Below are 25598 nucleotides of genomic sequence, written 5' to 3'. Positions count from 1 at the left end.
TTTGGGTGGTACAAAGTAACGAGGGTAAAGAGAATGTTTGGGTGACAGACATGCACGCTGAGAGACACACCTCTCCTTCAGATTGCAGTACCTCTATGTATTTTGGAGATGCACCAAAATTCAATCGCAAAATCTTCATCTTTCTTCCAGTTCCTGTATGATGTGGAGTCTTCCTAATTTTACCGGTAAGAAACACAACCGTAACTGCTCTTCCTTTCTTCTCTGTTACCTTGTGTTGCAGAAGAAAGCTTCCTTTGGCTAGAACAACAAAATGTTGGCTGTGTACACAACTGTAGTGCAGTCGTACATGGCTGGCAGAGCTACAACAACATGTTCACATTTCCACCGAGTTGTCAAAACTCGGTCCTGTCGCATTAACTAAGCTGACGCTGTTTCTCCACAGGATGCAGAAGGTCTTAAATATAGAGCTCTTCGACTTCCGCTCAGTTCCGGCTTAAATTGGAACGATCAAATGGCTCTGAGCACTATGGGACTCAACATCTTAGGTCATAAGTCCCCTAGAACTTAGAACTACTTAAACCTAACTAACGGAAGGACATCACACACACCCATGCCCGAGGCAGGAGTCGAACCTGCGACCGTAGCAGTCCCGCGGTTCCGGACTGCAGCGCCAGAACAGCACGGCCACGGCGGCCGGCGGAACGATCACATGGACAAAGCTGCAGGGAGGACGAAGCAGAGACTGAGGAGCAGCTATAAGGTGCAGAGGGTCTGTCTGGAAGCACCACGCTATAGTTTTGGTTCAAATGGCTCTGAGCACTATGGGACGTAACTTCTGAGGTCATCAGTCCCCTAAAACTTAGATTCGAACCTGCGACCGTAGCGGTCGCGCGGTTCCAGACTGTAGCGCCTAGAACCGCTCGGCCACCCCCGGCTGGCTATAATTTTGCTGAATGTGATCCTTAGCCGATAGGTTAGAAAAAAGTGACTTGTTTAGAGGTATGAGGGTGGCATGAATGTGATCATGAGACATCTCCATAGGATCTAACATGATTCCAAATCGCATACAGCATTTCTACAAGAAATCATAACACTGTCAGTGACTATTGTGTGCGCCTGTAGAACCAGGACCACTTTTTATGTGGGGTAACGGTGACGTTGTCGTTGTGATTGTGTTTTTAAAAGGGGGGGTCCTTACGTGAAATTTATGTTGTCGTGGTTAGAATCCTGCGGTCAACTTCAAATGTAGATTCTCAATAGTGTTCCTCGAAAAGAACGTCATCTTCCCTCCAGGGATTCCCATTTGAGCTACGTGATGAATGTAACACGACTGCTGAAAAAGAAAAATTACTCCCCATGCAAAGTGACTGTCATCCTAAATTTAATTAAATAGCTTACCAATTTGATATCAATGACGTGCCATCTGGCAGGTGGAAACGATCGCTAGAGAACCGCGGATATGATTCTTCAGTTGGAGCGTTAATCAGGCATTTTTTTCGTTGCGGCAATATCTTTTAGTGAAATTCCAATCTCCCACCTACAAAGGGAGAGACGACCATCGTAATAAAATCAGATGTACTACCGATTTTATAAAGTGATATGTAGTATAAATCTGAGGTGACGACAATCAAGGTTGCTACGCAGGCACAAATATTAGAAAAATTAGTACAGCTTTGCTTGTAATGGTTTAATTACGTTATCCAAACTCGCGGCTAGCCCAAAGATAATCAGAAGTATCATGAAACTATTACTGTTGTTGCCCATTAAATTAATTGTTGCGAAGAGAGAGGCGATATAACCACCTACATAATGTAAGGATTTGCATTCACAATAAATAATTTCATTGCTATCACACTGGCTTCATTTTAGGTTAAGCATTTCCGTGCCAGAAATAAATGTAGTTGCAAACTCAAAGATATCTCGAAGCAAACCTAAGCCTTTTTGCATACTGGAGTTAAATCTATCCATGCAATTCCACAAAAATTCTGATAAAATGAACTTTGTAAATGTTAATACTTGAAAATTATTATCAGTATTCATAGTATTTATTATGTCAAGCCCAATATTTAACATTTAATCAAATTCCACGTAATGGGCGTCTATGCGCCATTACGACAAAAGAAATCCAGAGGGGCAATCTTCTTCACAACTCACTTTTAATAATTATTTTCAATTAAATATTTCCACGGGGAGCGGGAGGTTTTGAATAAGAACAGGAAAAATTCAGTTTTTACCATATACTGTAACATAAAATACGTACATCAAATACTTAGTGCGTCAGAGCAGCTAAGCGACATAATGCTTCAACAGCAAAGACAAATTTAGTATTCGACCTTCGAACCAAGTATTTTAACGTCAATGAGATAAGATGTCCATGGTTACAAAGAATGTATTTACATTGTATAGCTACTCATTGGTACTGAAATACATATTTTATTAACATTTCTAACACAAAAACTATCATATTAACGAGTTGTAGGGTTTATAATTATCTGCCGTATTAGCTATGGTTTATCGATAACAATACACTCAGTCTTGTACTTTCTTTACACTTCACATTTACACATCTGTTATAGGTTTAGTTTAATTTTTATGGGGCTTTTCAGGAGACGTCACAGTAGATCTTAGCACTCCATCATGAGCCAAAATGAATTTAAGGTTCTAGTCCTGTGATATAGGATGTAACAGATATTAAGCTGATTAAAACACATTTTTTCTACCAGATGAGAAAATTCTTAGAGGAAATCTCGCGTATGCCATACTGTGAGAGGATTTTCACAAGTAACGATACTCTGACAATGTGAAAACGCGTGTATGCCCCGACTTCTGTCTTTGAAAATAACATGTATAAAAGGGATAAATGTACATTTCGTGTGAGAAATTCAAGGTGTATAGTCAAGAACATTGCTGTCTCAGATTGGGTTCAAAATGGTTCAAATGGCTCTGAACGCTATGGGACTTAACAACTGAGGTCATCAGTCCCCTAGAACTTAGAACTACTTAAACCTAACTAACCTAAGGACACCTCACACATCCGTGCCCGAGGCAGGATTCGAACCTGCGACCGTAGCGGTCGCGCGGTTCCAGACTGAAGCGTCTACAACCGCTCGGCCTCAGTGGACGCCTCAGATTGGGTAAAGTGGATTTTTAAACTGAGAGGGAGGGCGGGGGTGCGGTCTATGTCAGAGTGGAATTGGTTAGAGCTACTGTATACATCCAGGTCGCATTTGTTTGTTTCGCAGGGCACTGCCGCAGGCGGCTGGAGTGGTCACAAGGAGTCCACGACCGGATGTAACGGATTATCTCAGCCTGTGACGGGTGGTTAGATACAAACGATGCGCCGACCTGTCTGATCTTGCCTGCGACAGTGGGGGCTAGCAAAGTGACCAGTGTGCTAGGTGAGAGGCGATAGAAGTGGACGTGTGAGTTGCGTGAGAGGAGATTCAATATGAGGGGTGTTTGCGCTGGACGATGATTCCCCTCATGCAAATTGATCGGTTGACTACTTTTTGACAGTCGCTCCGACCTCTGAGCATTCGTTCGGCGGGTGTGTGGATGCAAGGGGATGGGTGTGCGGCTGCCGGCGTAGCTGATACGTATGCAGGTCTCTTCTCACCGGCGTTCGAGAGAAGGTGCGATGTCCGTGCTCGTGGCGGTTGGCGCGACCTACGCTCCTGGCAGACGCGGATTGTGTACGCTTTCCAATCTCGAGTTTGTGTGATCGGCTGGATTTTTTTTCACTAGATATGTTTAGCGGAAATGTTGTCGTGGAGAAGGGTGTTTGTCCTCTCAAACATCGGTGGATACAAGACTTCGGATATACTTAGTGGTACGATCTATTTGTAGCGGAAATTTCATTACTTCATTTACATAACATTTTTGTGTCAGACTCACACATTGAAGACACTTTTTATTACGAAGAAGGATCATCGTAAGGTGGAGGTGAGTGTTTTAAGCAATCTATTTGACACCTGTAAATTATTAAACAATTAACTTGATAGGGTAGTGCAAATGGAGTATTTCACTCTATTTTTGATATCGAAATTGCGTCAGCTCTCCCTTTGCTACCACTTGTATATCCGGTGCGTGGTCGGTGGTATTTAGTAACATGAGAGAAGTCTTCCGAAGTAAGAGTGATTTCTGGTGTGCCCCAGGGGTGTGTCGTAGGACCGTTGCTATTCACAATATACATAAATGACCTTGTGGATGACATCGGAAGATCACTGAGGCTTTTTGCGGATGATGCTGTGGTATATCGAGAGGTTGTAACAATGGAAAATTGTACTGAAATGCAGGAGGATCTGCAGCGAATTGACGCATGGTGACGGGAATGGCAATTGAATCTCAATGTAGACAAGTGTAATGTGCTGCGAATACATAGAAAGAAAGATCCCATATCGTTTAGCTACAATATAGCAGGTCAGCAACTGGAAGCAGTTAATTCCATAAATTATCTGGGAGTACGCATTAGGAGTGATTTAAAATGGAATGATCATATTAAGTTGATCGTCGGTAAAGCAGATGCCAGACTGAGATTCACTGGAAGAATCCTAAGGAAATGCAATCCGAAAACAAAGGAAGTAGGTTACAGTACGCTTGTTCGCCCACTGCTTGAATGCTGCTCAGCAGTGTGGGATCCGTACCAGGTAGGGTTGATAGAAGAGATAGAGAAGATCCAACGGTGAGCAGCGCGCTTCGTTAGAGGATCATTTAGTAATCGCGCAAGCGTTACGGAGATGATAGATAAACTCCAGTGGAAGACTCTGCAGGAGAGACGCTCAGTAGCTCGGTACGGGCTTTTGTTGAAATTTCGAGAACATACTTTCACCGAGGAGTCAAGCAGTATATTGTTCCCTCCTACGTATATCTCGCGAAGAGACCATGAGTATAAAATCAGAGAGATTAGAGCCCATACAGAGGCATATCGACAATCCTTTTTTCCTCGAACAATACGAGACTGGAATAGAAGGGAGAACCGATAGAGGTACTCAAAGTATCCTCCGCCACACACCGTCAGGTGGCTTGCGGAGTATGGATGTAGATATAGATATAATTAAGACATTGGGCGGTTTTGACCTTCGTGGTGGCGACCTGACGATAGACATATATGTGGGAGACCCGCACTTCGTTCCATTCATGATCTGTAAACCACTTTTGCAGGGTTTAACTGTTAGTGCAATACGACTGCTGTATGTTTCTCGATCTTTACCAAATAGTTTCTCGCTGCAATTCTCGTAATTTGTGCATCTGCAGAAAGTGGCGGACCATGCTCCTACACCAGCAGCAACAATTTGGCGGGTAAATTCAGTAAAGATCAGCCAGAGTACTCCATTCACAGAAAGTTCCATGACGTCAGAGAGTCGCAAGGCATCCTCCTTTGTGTGTGTGTGTGTGTGTGTGTGTGTGTGTGTGGTGGGGAGGGCGGGGGGAGGAGTAGGAGTCTCTACAGACTGGTTTGAACAAGACAGTGGCAGAGCAATGTATCTACAGAAATTTTTGTGACGTCAGAGATACACGTAATGTCTTCTTTGTTTGAGAGTTCAGAGACTAGTCCAAGCAGACCAGCCTTCTCTGGTTCAGACAGCTGGGATGCTGTCCCCCAACCGCCAGTATTGCTTTAGTGCATCTCCAGACCAGCATTTGTAGTACATCGAAAATTCACCGAAAATTACAGCCATTTTTCTCGTCTGTAGGACAGTGCTTCGAATTCTGTTTGAGTTTTTCTTTTTTTTTACACGATGTGTTGTGGGTATCGAAATATGTCGAGAGCTTTTAGATATGTAGTTTTTCTGATTTTCCTCTCTATACTTAGGCACTAGCGTGCCTCAAAAAGAAAGGAAAATAAAAAATAAATGTCTTAACATCCTTGACTGCAGCAGCAAATGTAAACTAAGCTCACTTAGCGTTTTCATGCCTGATCAGAATAAAAATGTGCCACAATTGTTTGAATATTCCATACTGCCTCGTCACCCACAAATTGTTTAAATAAACAGTATTCCATACACTGCAGGCCGTTTCTTGACAAATTCTTTAACTTAATAAATTAACCATATTCTAAACACTGCCTGGTATCCTAAAATTGTTTAAATCAACAATATTCCACACATTGCCTTGTTTACCTGAAACTGTTTAAACAATATCCCACACACTGCAATAGATTTCCAGCTAAATGGCCAGTCAGCTGAGTCTTTTTCCCGTCAATTTCCAAATGGGGGAGGGCTTGTGGGTGTCTCAAAGGGTGGGTTAATTAACTGATCGAGTTAATTAACTGGTGAATCAAGCTGTTATCAAAAGTGTGCTTGTATCAGCAAGGGTAGTTTCCAGATTGGCGGGGGAGGAGGAGGGGGAGGTGGAGGGGGAGGGATTGGGGATGGTTAGCGGTTTCTCAGAAGGATGGATTACCCCCAAGGTGTCATAATTCACTTAGCAGAACAATATTTCAACAACCTGTCAATCAAGAGGCCAGGTTATCCCTAGGGAGTCAAAACCTTCTTAGCAGAACAATAGGGAAAGGACCTATCAATCAAAAGAGAACAATAAGTTTGTCCCTGAATGTCTACTTGCCTCTGATATAGGCATCTTGCAATGTGTGCTGATACCCCCCTTACTGCATTACTTAGACCTTCTTTATACTCTTCACACCTTTCAGCTTTCCCTTCTTTGTTTAGTATTGGTTTTCCATCTCAGCTGTTGACATTCACACAGCTGCTTCCCTTATCTCCAAGGCCTCTTTAATTCTCATGTAGGTCATATCTGTATTTCCCCTAGTTAAATATTCTTCTAAATCTTTTCATTTGTTCTGTAGTCATTCCTGCATAGGCATTTTGCACTTTCTGTCAGTCTCATTTTTAGACGTTTGTATTCACTTTCGTTTCCTTCATTTGCTGCGTTTTTATATTTTCAACTTTCATCAGTTAAATTCAATATCGCCTGTAATATCCAAGGATTTCTACCAGGCCTTGTATTTTTAACTATTTGATCCTCTGCTGCCTTCACCCATTGATCTTCTATTATATTCCTTTCCCTTGTTCTAGTCAATCATTGCCTAATGTTCTGTATTAAACTCTCAAAAACTTCTAGTTCTTTCAGCTTATCCAGAGCCGATCTCCTTAATTTCCTTCCTTCCTTTTTTTTTTTTTTTTTTTTTTTTTTTTTGCAATTTCTTCAGATTTAAGTTAAGTTTAGAGCAGTGTGCTCTCAGGAAAAATTACAACTCTAGTTTACCCTTGCTTTCAGCTGTTCACAGTACCAGTACAGGAACACCATTTTGGGTGAAGTCATAATGCCAGATCAGCCAGTCAACCAGACTGTTGCCCCTAGAACTACTGAAGAGGCTACAGCCCATCTTCAGGAACCATCCATTTGTCTTGCCTCTTAACAGACACCCCTCCACTATAGTTGGACCTCGTAAAGGGACACCCTTCTCTAGCATTACTTTTCCATAACAGAAGTAATCAATACCAGAAACATCTTCGAATTTCAACTAAGTTAATATTCTAAGTTGTTTTTCTAAAAAAATTTCATATTATTTGGTACATGAAGTGATATATTTCAGGCTAAAGTCTGTAAAAAGAAATTACTTTATTTTCTGTTCGTTACAATCGATATGTTCTAGCTCTGAATGTACAGCTGAAATTACTTTTTTAGAAATATTTGAAATTACGAAATACACTACGTGATCAAGAGTATCCGGACACCTGGCTGAAAATGACTTGCAAGTTCGTGGCGCCCTCCGTAAGTAATGCTGGAATTCAATATGCTGTTGGCCCGCCGTTAGCCTTGATGACAGCTTCCGCTCTCGCAGGCATACGTTCAATCAGCTGCTGGAAGGTTTCTTGGAGAATGGCAGCCCATTCTTCACGGAGTACTGCACTGAGGAGAGGTATCGATGTCGGTCACTGAGACCTGGCGCGAAGTAGCGTTCCAAAACATCCCAAAGGTGTTCTATAGGATTCAGGTCAGGACTCTGTACAGGCCAGTCCATTACACGGATGTTAGTGTCGTGTAACCACTTCGCCACAGGCCATACCTGAACAGGTGCTCGATCGTGTTGGCAGATGCAGCTGCAATCCCCGAATTGCTACTCAAAAGTTGGAAGCAAAAAGGTGCTTAAAACATCAATGTAGGCCTGTGCTGTAATAGTGCCACGCAATACAACAAGGGGTGCAATCCCCGTACATGAAATCACGACCACACCATAGCAACACCCCCTCCGAATTTTACTGTCGGCACTACACACTCTGGCAGATGACGTTCACCAGGAATTCGCCATACCCACACCGTCCCATCGGATCGTCACATTGTGTACCGTGATTCGTCACTCTACACAACGTTTTTCTACTGTTTAATCGTCCAATGTTTACGCTTCTTACACCAATCGAGGCGTCGTTTGGCATTTACCGGCCTGATGTGTGGCTTACGAGCAGCCGCTCGACCATGAAATCCAAGTTTTCTCACCTCCCGCCTGACTGTCACGGTACTTGCAGTGGATCCTGATGCAGTTTGGAGTTCGTGTGTTATAGTATGGATAGATGTCTGCCTATTACACATTACGACCCTCTTCTACTGTCGGCGGCCTCTATCAGTCAACAAACGACGTCGGCCTGTATGCTTTTGAGCTCTACGTGTATCTTCACGTTTCCACTTCACTATCACATCGGAAACAGTGGCTCTAGGGATGTTTAGGAGTGAGGAAATCTCGCGTACAGACGTATGACACAAGTGACACCCGATCACCTGACCACATTCGAAGTCCGTGAGTTCCGCGGAGCGCCCCATTCTGCTCTCTCACGATGTCTGAAGACTACTGAGGTCGCGGATATGGAGTACCTGGCAGTAGATGGCAGCACAATGCACCTAATATGAAAAACCCATGTTTTTTGGGGTGTCCGGATACTTTTGGTCGCATAGTGTATTTGGCACACTTAAAATTTCTATTATAAATTACCCAATTTAGTACTACTCATTACGTTTATTTCTGGATTCATTTATGAAATAATAAAATAAATTAATAGAAATTCATTTCTCAAGAAAATTTGTAAATGTGAGAAAATAAAATTATCGTGAAAACAAAAACAAACTTACTTCATAGTTAATTATGTCAATTGAAACCATGAGATCCTAAAATATGAAAATTTCAGCTTTAAGAATCAGCCCCTAGACGCGAAGAACTGGAGACAACTACGAGAAAAGAAGATTAGTAAAAAGTTTATTGTAAATCTTACACCTGTAGTATTTTTTAAAAAAGAAACCATTCATCAGCAATAGTATTGGCGACAACAAATTGTGGGAGGGGAGACTACAACCTACAGTACGATTATCTACACTCCTGGAAATGGAAAAAAGAACACATTGACACCGGTGTGTCAGACCCACCATACTTACTCCGGACACTGCGAGAGGGCTGTACAAGCAATGATCACACGCACGGCACAGAGGACACACCAGGAACCGCGGTGTTGGCCGTCGAATGGCGCTAGCTGCGCAGCATTTGTGCACCGCCGCCGTCAGTGTCAGCCAGTTTGCTGTGGCATACGGAGCTCCATCGCAGTCTTTAACACTGGTAGCATGCCGCGACAGCGTGGACGTGAACCGTATGTGCAGTTGACGGACTTTGAGCGAGGGCGTATAGTGGGCATGCGGGAGGCCGGGTGGACGTACCGCCGAATTGCTCAACACGTGGGGCGTGAGGTCTCCACAGTACATCGCGGAAGGTGCACGTGCCCGTCGACCTGGGACCGGACCGCAGCGACGCACGGATGCACGCCAAGACCGTAGGATCCTACGCAGTGCCGTAGGGGACCGCACCGCCACTTCCCAGCAAATTAGGGACACTGTTGCTCCTGGGGTATCGGCGAGGACCATACGCAACCGTCTCCATGGAGCTGGGGTACGGTCCTGCACACCGTTAGGCCGTCTTCCGCTCACGCCCCAACATCGTGCAGCCCGCCTCCAGTGGTGTCGCGACAGGCGTGAATGGAGGGACGAATGGAGACGTGTCGTCTTCAGCGATGAGAGTCGCTTCTGCCTTGGTGCCAATGATGGTCGTATTCGTGTTTGGCGCCGTGCAGGTGAGCGCCACAATCAGGACTGCATACGACCGAGGCACACAGGGCCAACACCCGGCATCATGGTGTGGGGAGCGATCTCCTACACTGGCCGTACACCACTGGTGATCGTCGAGGGGACACTGAATAGTGCACGGTACATCCAAACCGTCATCGAACCCATCGTTCTACCATTCCTAGACCGGCAAGGGAACTTGCTGTTCCAACAGGACAATGCACGTCCGCATGTATCCCGTGCCACCCAACGTGCTCTAGAAGGTGTACGTCAACTACCCTGGCCAGCAAGATCTTCGGATCTGTCCCCCATTGAGCATGTTTGGGACTGGATGAAGCGTCGTCTCACGCGGTCTGCACGTCCAGCACGAACGCTGGTCCAACTGAGGCGCCAGGTGGAAATGGCATGGCAAGCCGTTCCACAGGACTACATCCAGCATCACTACGATCGTCTCCATGGGAGAATAGCAGCCTGCATTGCTGCGAAAGGTGGATATACACTGTACTAGTGCCGACATTGTGCATGCTCTGTTGCCTGTGTCTATGTGCCTGTGGTTCTGTCAGTGTGATCATGTGATGTATCTGACCCCAGGAATGTGTCAATAAAGTTTCCCCTTCCTGGGACAATGAATTCACGGTGTTCTTATTTCAATTTCCAGGAGTGTATATCTCTGATAAACGCAGTCCACCCCACCAACGGCAAGGTCCATGGTTCATGGGGGGGATACAGTTTTAAGAAGACATGTAGTACGTATTTGGCTGCTCATATTTCTGTTGTGAGTCTGATGTGGAGGCTGAAAGTTGATAGTATGAGGCGTCGTGGTCCAGTTATCATTTTTGCTGTCACCACCATACTCGCTGGCGATGATCATCTGGGATGGTGCAGAACCAAGTTTCATCGCTGAACAGAAAGCGATGTTATTCGTTAGCAATCTATGTTTCCTGGTGACAGACCACACCAAACACAACGATCTGTTTTTTGATGTTAATGACTACCCAGTCTACGTATGGAACGGTAATTCCCCAGCATAACTGCTACTAGTCTCTGACTAATGATGCGGGATATAATGATTTGCGGAAGACAGGTACTTCTTCCTGGATGGTAGATGGAGATGTGGAGGGAGCTACAATGTGTTGGCAGACTTGGTACTCTGGATCCTTGACAAGTACGCATATGATGGGATATTGCTATCATATACTGCTATGCTATATTAATTCTCTTCTGACCTTATTTCATGCTTATTTTAATGAGAATATTGAAGTTGGGTGCTTGGAAAGGTAGCCTTGCTTCCTTCGCACTGGGATGGTGTGCCACTGTAAATGTGTCTATGGCCTCTTTTGTCGGCAGAAGGCAGTCTGTGAATCTTATTAGGCAAAGAGTTCCTCCATTGGAGATACGGACAGTTTTTGCGGAAGTCAGGTAGACACCCACTCCACGGCTTTTGAAAGCTGAGCCGGTGCCTGCACACGCTGTAGTTACTGAACGCGGCAGCCGCCCTACATTCCACAGCGAACAAATGAGCGTAACATGTTTGCCTCTGTGCGCTAACATCAAAGAGAAAGACTCCACGACAAAGCGCATCCAGCATGAAGAGTCAGTTGCGTTTGCTAAAAAAATTCCATAGAAATGCGTCACTCTAGATAACGTTTTTGGCATGTACGCCTGCGCACTCGTGAAGGCAGTTGTTGAGCCCAGTACCAACTACGTGTTTAAAAAAATGCATCTTGTACGCAAAAGGAAATACGTTACACGTACTTTTCCCTGATTTTTCATGAATTTAGCAACAATTCTCATCTGAACCGTTGGTAAGTCCCCTCCATGTAGGGTTTTTTGAAATCGGAATGGAGAACAAGAAAGTGAAGAACTCGGCCGTCGGCTACTGTGTGGAGAAGTAAGTTTCGTGGGATCGCATCCTAGCGTCAATCAGGTGCTGCTCAGCACACTTTGCTGTTCTTCAGGAAATTTAGGTTCTCAATCTGCGGTAGTGTGATGCACTTTCTACACAGCCCGCTTACTTACGCGTTTCTAATACGCAACGTGTTTGCCGGTTTGATTCATTTTTCTGGATTTTTCCAACTATGAACTGCACAGATAGAAATCTTGGTGCTTTATACCCCATTTACTCTTCTAAGTTTTAGTATGTCCCACAGATTAGCGTCTTTCTTGGTCAGTTTAACTGAATATTCAGATAACTTTGCCAGCCGCTGTGGCCGAGTGGTTCTAGGCGCTTCAGTCCGGAACTACGCGGCTGTTACGGTCGCAGGTTCTAATCCTGCCTCGGGCATGGATGTGTGTGATGTCCTTAGGCTAGTTGGGTTTAACTAGTTCTAAGTCTAGGGGACTGATGACCTCAGATGTTAAGTCCCATAGTGCTTAGAGCCATTTGAACCACTCAGATAACTTTCCTTTCTGCTAAATTGTTTTCAATTTTATGAAACGTACATGCTATACCCAGATTCGACTTAAATTTCAACATCCTTTAATTTGTCCTACAACTTCTTCTGGTTAGGCAAGAAATTAAAAATACATATAACCTTTTGTATACCTAGTTGTTTGTCTTCACTGTGTTGGCGTTGTCCTAGTGAAAAGTCGCCAAATGCAAGGATAATTTACTTATTATTCTTTGAAAACAATGTGCATTGCACTCACTCGTCTTGTATCAATACGATTTAGTTTTACTTGTTGCTCTGTGACAGCAACGAGCATTATGTTGCTCGTCTTGTATTACTAAGATCTGGCTTTATTATCTAGGTAGAGTTGAGTCCACTTTCCCTAGAATTATAAGTTAGTTGTGGTCGGGTATTTGTTCAAAATATAGCCAACAGACTACGAACTTTCAATACTTTCCCTCATGTACCCATTCAGGCTAGCATCAGGCCACTGTCACATCCAAATCTCCCACAAATGTGGATATTGCGTGATTCTATCAGCTGGCCAAACGGAGACCTACAATGAGGCCCATTTTAAAATCAGTCAGTAGCTGACAACGACGCCTCAAACTAGTGCGTGGCATCTCCTTGTTCACAGTGGTCACCGAACATCCGACGTCGTTCACGCCCCCTTACGAACCCTACCATGCCTGATAGCAACTTTGAAGATGAGCGACGCTAATGCACTCTGGTGGCTGTATTACCTATCACAGAGAATTGCAAATCGAACAGCGTACGTACTTGCCGATGGTGTGTACATGTACGAAGTTACATTGACATCCAACCATGTCTTCTTGTGGCTTCACATTTTGGCAGGAAGTATATATACACATCCTATATGGTGGATCGGCTAAGTTCGCGCGCCTGCTCAACCACGTAGAACGCATTTCTCTTTTATACATCTCTAATAAACTTGAGTCTCGACCCTTAAAGTCTACCAAATCACTGAGAACTTTGCTTGATGCTATGCTTCCATCGACAGGTCCCACATTTTATCTGTTTCCACTCTGTGTCCTTTCCAGCGAAATTTCAATCGCCTTCCTCTCCCAGACCATGAATTCATCCCTGAAATCTACCCTTTATTCGAGTCATAACGTAACCTACTCATCCCACTCCAGGTGAAGCCTTAATCCCACCCCTTTCTTTCTGCAGCTGATATTCCATTTATCTCCAAACATCCATATCCCGACTATAAGTTCCGTTCTACACAGACACCCCATATCATTTTCCAAACTTCTCCAATACCTCCCACATCAAATTCTGTACTCACAGTTACCTGAAGCATCTATCACATAATTCTCATAAAGAAAAGATTGTACATCACATCACCATCATCTTGTCATGAACATCATGACCTACTTTAACCTCTTGAATGATTTTGTCTTAAATCTAAAAATTGTGTAATCAGGTAGTCTAACAGCGGTAAAAGCTGCAGTGGCAGTTTGTATGTCGTGTTTCAAGCCTTCATTACTCCAATTCACGAGTACAACTGTTACCTAACTTTTCTGAACCTGGACATTGATATGGAATGTTTTATCATGTGGTGATATGTAATACGAGCCCTTCTTTGTCCGTAGGTACTGATTTGAGCTCATATTACTTGTAGTCTTTACATTCGCTCTCTACTGTGCTTTTGGCCACCAGTTTAACGACCACCTTGCTTTCTTGCTTTCCACATGTTGCGTCATTCACGGCGATGACCTGCCTCGTTGTTTCATGTTACGACATACAAGTGGTGCTGCTATCGCAGCTACTCTGGATGATGCTGTTGTTCTCGGGGCATCACTGGTTAGAAATGAACAGCTTCTGGTCGGCTTCAATAAGTGGAAGAGGGGAAAGACGACGAGCGTATATAGGTGTGGGCCAAGGGAAATGTGTAGTGTAAAATATGGCGGCTTTTAAGGTGGATGCACAACATTAGGAATGGTAGAGTATGAGGTGGATATAGGTCACGATTGAGAAGGAATGGGAGTTATAGATCTGACAGAAGAGTGGAGAACAAAGAACTTGCTAAGCTAACATTTAAATGGAAGATACTGTGGGAACCAAGGAATATTTCGAATATAAAACGGAGACATCACAAGGAAAGCTGTTATGAAGCAGAGCGAGGCAATTGTTTGGGTACAGAGATTCATCGACTGGTAGGAGGAGTACAGTTCTGGTTTTGTTAAGAGTTGATTTGATTTACATCTAAGGGATAAGGTAGGGTGATTATGTACATATTTATTACTGGTTGGGGAACGTGGGTGAACGGTTCAGGTTGAGTGATTGCTTGTGCATGTGGGGTTCAGTGTAGCGGGAACATATACGAGAAGGGCTTCTGCAGTTCTCTATTAAGCGGTCATTATATGGAAACACCATTCCTAACTACGTTATTCGTTAGGTTCTAAATGGTTTGAAGCTATGCCTATGGTGATATATAAATGCACCAAGCTCACTGAGGTGGTCAATAGCATTGGATAGGCAGTGAATATCGTAAGAAGGTAAGTAGCACAAGAATTTGGGCGGAAGAAGAGATTTCCATTTTTCCTAAATATGTGTGTTCGTTAATTTCTAACTGCATTACTTCACTGTTGATTTCTGGCTCGGTCCCGTTAATGACAAGAGTGAAATTATGAAGATGTCGTGGAGGCCTGGGCTGTCTGGATAGGGGATTTCCAAGGGGTATGAAATAAGACATGTTAACCAAAGAAAATGGAAAATATTTTTGGTAGTGCTCTGGAATGTAAGCTAGGGAGCGTGGATTTGAAGAGACTGATATATTTGCCGGGAGAAATTTAGAATGTGTGGAAACTGAGCTTTCATTTACAAATTTCAAGGCAAAGGCATTTTCGTTACATGAATCTTCCATCATGACAAGATATGTGATAGGTGGAACCTATAACGATGTATGCTGGTCTGATGTAGGAAGGTAGTTCGTATTATCGGTTTATTTTACAATTTATTCCCTGCTAGAATATGTTGTTTTCAGTGTTTCGTTTACTTCTTCTGTGTAGATGGACATAAATTTCGCTCTTTCTCCATGGTACTGAGTAGATCTGTTACTGTGATAATTATCATGTTTCTCTTCATGTCTGCAAAAGGCTGGTACATGTACTTCCACAGCGCAGTTAAAATTTCAACTCTTGAAATATATCCTTCTAATAATCCCCTACAATATTTCATTTGTTATAATTATGTCCCATTTCTGTAATCTGAAAACTGTGTTTGTATATTTGACCCACAATAAATAATTTCATATTTCCGGATATGCACTGCATGCAGCTACGAGGTATAGATTAAGCATTGTTTAACACGAAACCCAAGAAATTATTATGTCCATTTAATTCGATAGTTCTACTTTCCCTCTTTAGCTGAAATTCGTGATGCTTTTTTCTGGTATTGACAATGATAGTTTATTGCATATTGACGAACTGTAATCATTCTTGAGGGTTTCATCTGCATGTGCATTCCGATATTAAATATGTTGCACAAGATACAGAAGTACGCTGGTTGCGTATGCAGCAGACACTGGAATAAGTTAGTAATAAATACTCTTTCGGTGCCTGTACAGGCAAAGGTCAAATATCTCCAAGTCCAGGCACCACACGAGAAATGTATCAGGATTTCCTAGGCCAATCGACGTGGCAGACAGCATGCTGTTCAGATGTCTGCGAACAATAACTTGTAAGTGAAATGTAACTGTACGTGTAGTGTGATTCAGGTAAGCTGTACAACTCAAACCTTTCCAGAACCGTTTAAGCTATCGTAATTGTGTTTTGCTTTTTCAAATGGAGCTATAGCAACGTCTGCTCCTAGTATCGTAGTACTAAAACAGACAATTTCAATGGTGTTTCATTCTTCAAAATCCGATAGGTAGTTCTGCAGTAATTGCAATATTTACAACTTATGATTTACCTGTTTTCAGCATGATGTCGATTGTTGTCGTGAGTTCATATCCAAACAAGAAAATACGTCACTTCAAACAAGGAGGAAACAGAGTGCTTCGAACAGTTGTTAGCCTGGATGACGATGTATCCGGAAAAGGCCATCGACCTGGTGTAATAAGGAACGTTATTCAGCCGATCAGGTGACACGTTTCCACCGATGCGCAATTCAATCTCTAAAAGCCTGTGGCCACTGCAATAGCAATTGACGATGTTGTTGGGTTAACGTGAGAACACATATATGTCATCTGCTGGTCGGTGTGCTCCAAAACAACTGTACCTGCTCCTGCTTTAAACCCTGCCGTCAGGTCTGCCACAGATGGCCACACATCTTGCTTTACAGAGTGGGCAAGCCACTGACATCCGCGTTCTGTGATGAGGTGTGGACGTCCAACATCTTGATGCCTACTTGTGGTTTCACCGTCTATCAACAACTTTGCACAGATACTCACGACAGCAGCTCACAAACAGCCGACCGGCTTCCCCGTTTCCGAGGTCGTTCCCAGGCTACAGGCCACAACAGTCTTCCCTTTCTCGAACTCGCGTATGTCAGTAGATTTCCCCATTGGCGAACCCTGTCGCCGCTAGAATGATTCATCAATCGTCTCTCTTCCGCATATGTATACTTCTCTTCCCACCTCACCTGACCGCACCACCACTAGGCAACAGTCAGTCTCGTGGTGGGGAGTGACCATAATATGTTGATTCTACCAAAGAGGCCTGAAAGTAATATTCCTCAAGGCACTGAACCTCTTGAAGTGCGTTAGCAACATCACTTGTGGAGCAGGCATGGTACATCTGCCCCGGTTTTACAAAGCGCTTTTAAGATCCCAGCTAGGTTTTGTATGCGCAATGTATAACTCACGGCTGTTGACACGTACCTCAAGGCTGTTGACACTATCCACCATGAAGGGATTAAGCTGCCCACGACGCCCACAGGAGCAGCCTCTTACCGAGTCTAGGGTGCTAGGGAGCAGAACCATCCACAGTTGGGCGCGGACATGCAGTAGGACTTTCTGCACAGGCGCCACCAAATACTCTTTTATTTTACATCCAGAAAGCCTGTGATGCTACTTGCAGGAGTAATATTCTTTGACAGCTCGATGAATGGGGCTTCTCAGGAAATCTTCCTATCTTTATATTGTCCTCCGCCTTCCCACGTTAATGTAAGCATCACGCCAGTGTCACCCGCTCTGACTGATTTGAACAACAAAACAATTTCCGTCACAGGCGTTTTTTAAATGTAGCTGTCTTTTCCACAGCTGATAATACTATGGCGTCAACAGTAATAAGTCTTTTCCGGTGTTCATTATTCGTGGGCGATTTTTCCACCCTGTGTTCCTCCTCCATGCTTGCAATCTATGAATTGCAGCAGACAGTTAGAAACTCCCTCGTATGGGTAGGGAAGAATGGTTCTGATTTTTCCAGTGAGAAGTCTGTGTGAATTGTTCCATTGAGTTAAGGATGCAGGACACTGTTTTGAATTTTAAAGAAACGATGAGGTTCATGACTTCAAATTTGATTTTAATCTTGTCTGATTTCCGCAGCTTATGGGAATGTAAGCATGACCTCTATAGAGCGTTAAATGTTTTTAAATATATCAATTATAGTTCATGGGGAACAGACTGAACCTGTCTGTTCCAGTTTTACAGAGATATTGTGGGAGCCTGGCTTTATCGTCCGTACGAAACCCTCCTATTTAAAGATTTTGGTCTTGATGCACCATGAGGGAGTTAGGTAGGCACCAGTTCTTTTATTATCAGCCTTATTACGAGCCTCTGTACTGAGGTTAGTGAGCCATCTCACGGTGCGGCAAATACATAAAAGGGAGCAATATTCACCGAGTCTGTACATTTTAAAAGACATTGTAATACTTCACTGCTGAACACTGCAGACGAGAGGTGTGTTTAAGCTGCAACCGATGCATGAGACTTTCTCAAAAATTTAACTGTACTTACGGTATGTTGATAATTTTTCCATTTTGACTATCTAATTACAACTGAATGAAACACAAATTTCGTGTCATACGTGTTTCGCCTTTATGCTTAGCAAGGCATCTTCGGTAGCATGGAATAGCTACGTATTTTTGTTACATTCTTTGGTTTACACTCTGGGACGATGTACATATAGGTTATAAATAGTTCTGGTAGTTTTCTTTTCTATGGTTTAGTAATACTTTAAAGTTCAACTTAAAGGTTTCACAGATGTTGTTCTACGTACTGTGTTCTTGTTCTATTTTTGGTGCTGTTGTTCTTCTTGTAGTTACCATCTGAAATTCTGTTTTTCAGATTTCACAGCACTAGGAACTGAGCACCTGTTTTGATGTTATGTTTTGTTTGTTGTTTCCAGCTGTCCAATGTTATTGCCAAAGGTCGAATGTTATTGACAACTACCGAGTGTATTTTTGTGACACCTGTGATTTGTTTATCGTATGCGTGTGCGTGTGAAATGGTATTTGTTTTAGTATGATTAGGTGATGATACACATACTTTTCTTTAAATTTGTGTGTGTGTGTGTGTGTGTGTGTGTGTGTGTGTGTGTGTGTGTGTGTGGAATGGTATTTGTTTTGGTATGATTTTTTTTCTGTGTGTTCAAAGAGAGTGTATGTATTTGTTTTAATGTGACTGCATGTACAAATGGTTCAAATGGCTCTGAGCACTATGGGACGTAACTGCTGTAGTCATCAGTCCCCTAGAACTTAGAACTACTTAAACCTAACTAACCTAAGCACATCACACACATCCATGCCCGAGGCAGGATTCGAACCTGCGACCGTAGCAGTCGCGCGGACTGCATGTACAAGTGGGATGATTTTGACCTTATCATTTCTTTTATTAAGTGTAGTAGAGAGTCTGTAATGGCGCGTGTTTGCTCATTTATCACATGTTTCTTTTCAGCAATGGCTTTCTGGATGTGGCAGTTTTCCTGCATTTGTATAAGGGATATGTCACGGTTGTTTATTTTGATTATTTTCATACCTTGTTCCATGTTTGTGGATGGTGGTTGTGGTGTCTTAAGTGGTCTGCAAATGTGGAACGATTTGTTTCATACTTCCAACACCTGGTGTGTTCTTTTTAATGTGTTTTAAAATTCCTGCGTGTCATGCCTATGTATATTTATCACAATTTGACATTCAAGTTTGTGTATTCCTGATCCCTGGAATTAGTCCTCTTGATTGCTAGTTGGCTTAAGTTTGAGTGGGGGATTGACAGAGTTTTATATGCTATTTGGCAGTCCTGTTTCTTTAATATGTTTGCCATTCTGTGTGTTGTGAATGTGTATAAGTCACAATGTACCATCTGCTTCTTTTCTGTGTGACGGTGTCATTGTGTGTGTGCATGTGTTTTGTGTGTTTCTGAGTTTGTGGCGCCGGCCGGAATGGCCGAGCCGTTCTAGGCGCTACAGTCTGGAACCGCGCGACCGCTACGGTCGCAGGTTCGAATCCTGCCTCGGGCATGGGTGTGTGTGATGTCCTTCGGTTAATTAGGTTTTAAGTAGTCCTAAGTTCTAGGAGACTGATGACCTCAGAAGTTAAGTCCCATAGTGCCCAGAGCCATTTGGACCATTTTTTGTTTTTGAGTTTGTGGCTTGTGAGTTTGCTTGCTTTCTGGAAATGTTGGGTATGTTGTGTTTGTTTTGTATTCGTGTTTTTATTTTTTAACTGAGAGTGAGTACTATATGTGTGTTATACGTATTGTTCCTAGTTATTTGTATGATTGTATTCCCATCTTTTTCATAGAATCTCTTGTTGAGTGAAAAAGGAATGAGTAACAAAACTACAAAGCAAGGTCAGCTAATGAATCAGTCGGTCGAAATGAGAGACAGTGAAGAGACAGCGACGAGTTAGAGATGTCAGATGGGAAAGAGACAGTGATGCGATGGTGAACAGGCAGTCAGAGGGACCAGAACAGACAGAGAGTTTGCCTTCTGGAGACATGACAACCTATTGTCGACACAGCCTCCAGACTTCTAGTCAGATCCCTGCATTCATTCTGATATTTGTCGTTACAATGCTTCACATTCATTTCCCACTCCACGTTGAATCGATTTACCTTCAGTCTGACGCGTGAGTCTTTAGGCATCCGACTGCGCTTCCTTGTCTGACTTCAACCGTGAAATATACGCTAAGACCGCCTCTGCGAGACAATTCCCAGTGGCAATAGTCACCAAGAGTGCATGCCAGGTACACTGTGTCCGTCAACAAGTCTGGTGTACCTGACAGATTCAGTAGGCCACCATGGAAGAAAGAATGAGTTAAGCCATCCAGGGTGTCACCACAAGCCCACAGAACACGTAAGATGAAAGCTCCCGGCTGTCAACTTACCATCACACAAACACCGAAAAGTGATCGACATATCACCCTGACCTCGCCTTGCAATTGCCGCAAACGCGTTTATGCAAGATTGCATCCGTCGAGTGGCGAGATGAGATAGGTCATTCCCCTCCTACTTGTCCAGTTATTGAGTCGTGCCTACGCCCAGTCAAATTGTCCCTGAATTTTATATTTTTATCAATGATATTATAATAGATGTAAATGTTTCCATGTTGTTGTCTTCAGTTAATTTGTTTCATTATATTTTAGCGCCCATTGTGGAGCGATATGCATTTTAATTTCAATGGCTGCATGTTAGTTTATTGAATTCATTACATTTTGACATCCAGCGTGGGGTAATTTGTTCATCATATTTTATGATTTGCATCTCAGTTTTTCAATTTGCTACAACATACTTGCCTTATGGATAATGCCAAATGGCGAGCACCTCAAAGAGGCTACCGAGCAAGGTGGTGCACTGTTTAGCACACTGGACTCGCATTCGGAAGGACGACAGTTCAAATCTGCGTCCAGACATCCTGATTTGTGTTTACGGAGAGTTTCCAGAAAAAATTCTCTGTATGGAGTCTGTGTGAATTAATTATGGTTCGCACATGATATGATGTGATTTTGTAGTGAAAGGACGGTTTCTTCGTTTCTAAGATATAGTGTATATAAGGATGTTTTATCTATGGTTCACATGTGGCATCATAATTTAATTTGTATGCCGTATCACGTGCAACATAATCCAAGCTGCTAATGTATGTATGCTTGATAATGCCAAAGTAGTCGAAAGAGGCCGATCGCACAACAGATAAATGATGTAAAGAAACAGCCTACAGTGGACAATGTTTCCTTCTACAAATTTTTGGGAGACTGGAAGCCCACATATATACAAAATATTCTTCAGTGGATGGGTATGGGTTTAGTGAGCTGAGAATGCCAAAGCCGGACACTGGTGAGCGTGTGTGACGCATTGGTGGGACGTTGGGTACCTCAGGGAATGAGGATCTTGGTTAGCTGCCCAGAACGCGAAGATGATACAAACGTATATTTAGGAAAAGTTAACCTCAAGGCAATCAGTGCTTGCGCAGAGAAGGATGGCTGCTGTGACGAGCGGTTTGGTGGGAACCAGCGGAGCACCTGCCGCACCTCGGTTGTACACTCCTGGAAATTGAAATAAGAACACCGTGAGTTCATTGTCCCAGGAAGGGGAAACTTTATTGACACATTCCTGGGGTCAGATACATCACGTGATCACACTGACAGAACCACAGGCACATAGACACAGGCAACAGAGCATGCACAATGTCGGCACTAGTACAGTGTATATCCACCTTTCGCAGCAATGCAGGCTGCTATTCTCCCATGGAGACGATCGTAGAGATGCTGGATGTAGTCCTGTGGAACGGCTTGCCATGCCATTTCCACCTGGCGCCTCAGTTGGACCAGCGTTCGTGCTGGACGTGCAGACCGCGTGAGACGACGCTTCATCCAGTCCCAAACATGCTCAATGGGGGACAGATCCGGAGATCTTGCTGGCCAGGGTAGTTGACTTACACCTTCTAGAGCACGTTGGGTGGCACGGGATACATGCGGACGTGCATTGTCCTGTTGGAACAGCAAGTTCCCTTGCCGGTCTAGGAATGGTAGAACGATGGGTTCGATGACGGTTTGGATGTACCGTGCACTATTCAGTGTCCCCTCGACGATCACCAGTGGTGTACGGCCAGTGTAGGAGATCGCTCCCCACACCATGATGCCGGGTGTTGGCCCTGTGTGCCTCGGTCGTATGCAGTCCTGATTGTGGCGCTCACCTGCACGGCGCCAAACACGCATACGACCATCATTGGCACCAAGGCAGAAGCGACTCTCATCTCTGAAGACGACACGTCTCCATTCGTCCCTCCATTCACGCCTGTCGCGACACCACTGGAGGCGGGCTGCACGATGTTGGGGCGTGAGCGGAAGACGGCCTAACGGTGTGCGGGACCGTAGCCCAGCTTCATGGAGACGGTTGGGAATGGTCCTCGCCGATACCCCAGGAGCAACAGTGTCCCAAATTTGCTGGGAAGTGGCGGTGCGGTCCCCTACGGCACTGCGTAGGATCCTACGGTCTTGGCGTGCATCCGTGCGTCGCTGCGGTCCGGTCCCAGGTCGATGGGCACGTGCACCTTCCGCCGACCACTGGCGACAACATCGATGTACTGTGGAGACCTCACGCCCCACGTGTTGAGCAATTCGGCGGTACGTCCACCCGGCTTCCCGCATGCCCACTATACGCCCTCGCTCAAAGTCCGTCAACTGCACATACGGTTCACGTCCACGCTGTCGCGGCATGCTACCAGTGTTAAAGACTGCGATGGAGCTCCGTATGCCACGGCAAACTGGCTGACACTGACGGCGGCGGTGCACAAATGCTGCGCAGCTAGCGCCATTTGAGGGCCAACACCGCGGTTCCTGGTGTGTCCGCTGTGCCGTGCGTGTGATCATTGCTTGTACAGCCCTCTCGCAGTGTCCGGAGCAAGTATGGTGGGTCTGACACACCGGTGTCAATGTGTTCTTTTTTCCATTTCCAGGAGTGTATAAGGATTTACCAGGAAATTACGACTGTGTTTGAGTGGACACTTACCTCCCTGGCTGCATCTGAGACTTCTATGGAGTGTACTGGTCATATTAAAACCCACTTTCAGTTGATAAGGGGGAACACTGGTTGGCATTCACACACAGTCTGTCTAAAGGCATATGAACAACATTAGGACAGGAAGATAATAACGGAACAGAATTCTATGTATTTCCAATACTAAAGGGACCAGAGCTAAGTTTTGAAAAACTGTCACATTTTAATATTCAAAAATAGTTCTCTGGTGAAGTTTGAAAGGTAAAATCACTGAATAGACTCAGAAATAGGACTTTGTTATCAGAGACGTCTTCTTCGTGTTATGTAACATTATTCATAACCTCATGCAGCTTGGAGAGTATCAAATTTTGATCAAATTGCTCAATATTTTTAATGACAGCAGTCGGTTTGTCTCATGCGTCATGGATATAGAAGTATCTGAACTGAAGGAAGGATGGGAGAGCGAAGTTGTGAGTGACATCAGGATTATAGGATTATTACGTAATGGTTTAATTACGAGCTGCAGAAGATCATCTGTGTTATCATTACTTACAGCACTCCCAAGCTTCTAAACTACATAAGAGAAGGATTCGTTCACCTAAATATACGAAATTACATATACAATCATTTGTAGTGGATTAAGAGCCAGGAATTTGGACACGCCACGGTTGCATCTAAAGGGCAGACAAAGCGAGGAAATAGTATTAAAGTAGCCCACGAACAAAGAATACCATTTCCAGAATAATTGTTTCACTTTGCAGTTGAGTGTGCCATTTTTTGAAACTTTCCGATAGACTGAAATGCTTGCTGAACCGAGACTTGGAATTCTGCTGTTCGTTTTCCATACTCTGTTGACTGAACTATTCGGGCACGGTTCACGACCCGCCCTTCAAGCTTTACTTTCGCCAGCACGTCTCTCCTACCTTCCAAATGTCATAGAGGGTCTCCTGCATAATTGTAGGACAAGTGCTTCTGGAAGAAAGGATGCTGCGGAGAAATGCCTTAGCCACAATATATGGGACTTTTTCCAGAATGAATCTTTCGTTCTTTCGTTCTACAGCGGACTGTGTGCTGTTCTGAAACTTCCAAGCAGATTACAACTGTGTTCTGAGCAGGTAGTAAATCATTCCTGAGTAGCTCAGCCAGTTATATTATTGCCTTTGAAAGGCAAAGTGGCTGGTTCCAGTCCCGTTCCTGTATACACGTTTAATCTCCTAGGAAGTGCCGGTACCACCGCGTCCATCGGAAACCTCTCTGAGCTGTGGTAAAAATCGCACTTTCTGGACTCGAGAGTTTCCTGTGTAGCTAGAGAAAATAAAAATGATAGAGATAAAAGACATCAGTCGGGGAAGCTATGAAAATGCTCGAGACACAACGGCATCCTTTCTTTGGCACATAATTCAAATGGACAGTCGAGGAACAGTAAGAAAAAATAACTGCAGAGATACAAATACAGACAACCGACGCTAACTTGAGACGTGTGCGTGCAAGCAATGTTGCCAAAGCTCATCGGTAGCAAACCAGATGACTCCCTTCTGACAGACAACTATTTAAAAAGGAGGTACCATCGTGAACAGCCCACCATCTCCTCTGAACAGGCAGACGACAGGAAAACCATCAGCGCAAATCGATCCTCCGTCGCCAAAGAAAGGAGAGCGTGGAGTTTAAAGGCAATAACGAAAGACTAAGAGTTGTTTGCGTGCCTTCATAGCGTCCTGAATTAGTCATGCCTGATGAATCAGTTGAAGATATGGAGTTTGAAGCCTGCACGAGAACCAAAGTGTCTCTAACAATATACGATTGTGGGTGCAAAACACTTTTGTTTTATATTTACTTATACCCAAAATATTTTGAGCTACAACATCGCCATCATCAGTGGGTTCTTTAATACTAAAACATGCAAAAAATAGCATACTTATAAACATTGTAAAATACACACATCAAAATCAAAAATAATTTTGCATCACCTCGTTTAAGAGAGTTCCGGGACCTGTATAGAAAATTGGAATAGACAACAACATAAATAATTTCCACGCTTTTTATTGCTCATGAAAACCACACATTGCATGTTGTACCGCCATACAGCGAGACCTTCAGAGGTGGTGGCCCACACACCGGTACCTCTAATTCCCAGTAACACGTCCTCTTGCATTGATGCATGCTTGTATTCGTGATGGCATACTATCCACAAGTTCATCAAGGCACTGTTGGTCCAGATTGTCCTACTCCTCAACGGCAATTCGGCGTAGTTCCCTCAGAGTGGTTGGTGGGTCACGTCGTCCATAAAC

The sequence above is a fragment of the Schistocerca cancellata genome, chromosome 4, assembly GCF_023864275.1.
Source record: "Schistocerca cancellata isolate TAMUIC-IGC-003103 chromosome 4, iqSchCanc2.1, whole genome shotgun sequence".
NCBI lineage: Eukaryota > Metazoa > Arthropoda > Insecta > Orthoptera > Acrididae > Schistocerca > Schistocerca cancellata.
Note: the sequence above shows the minus strand (reverse complement) of the source record.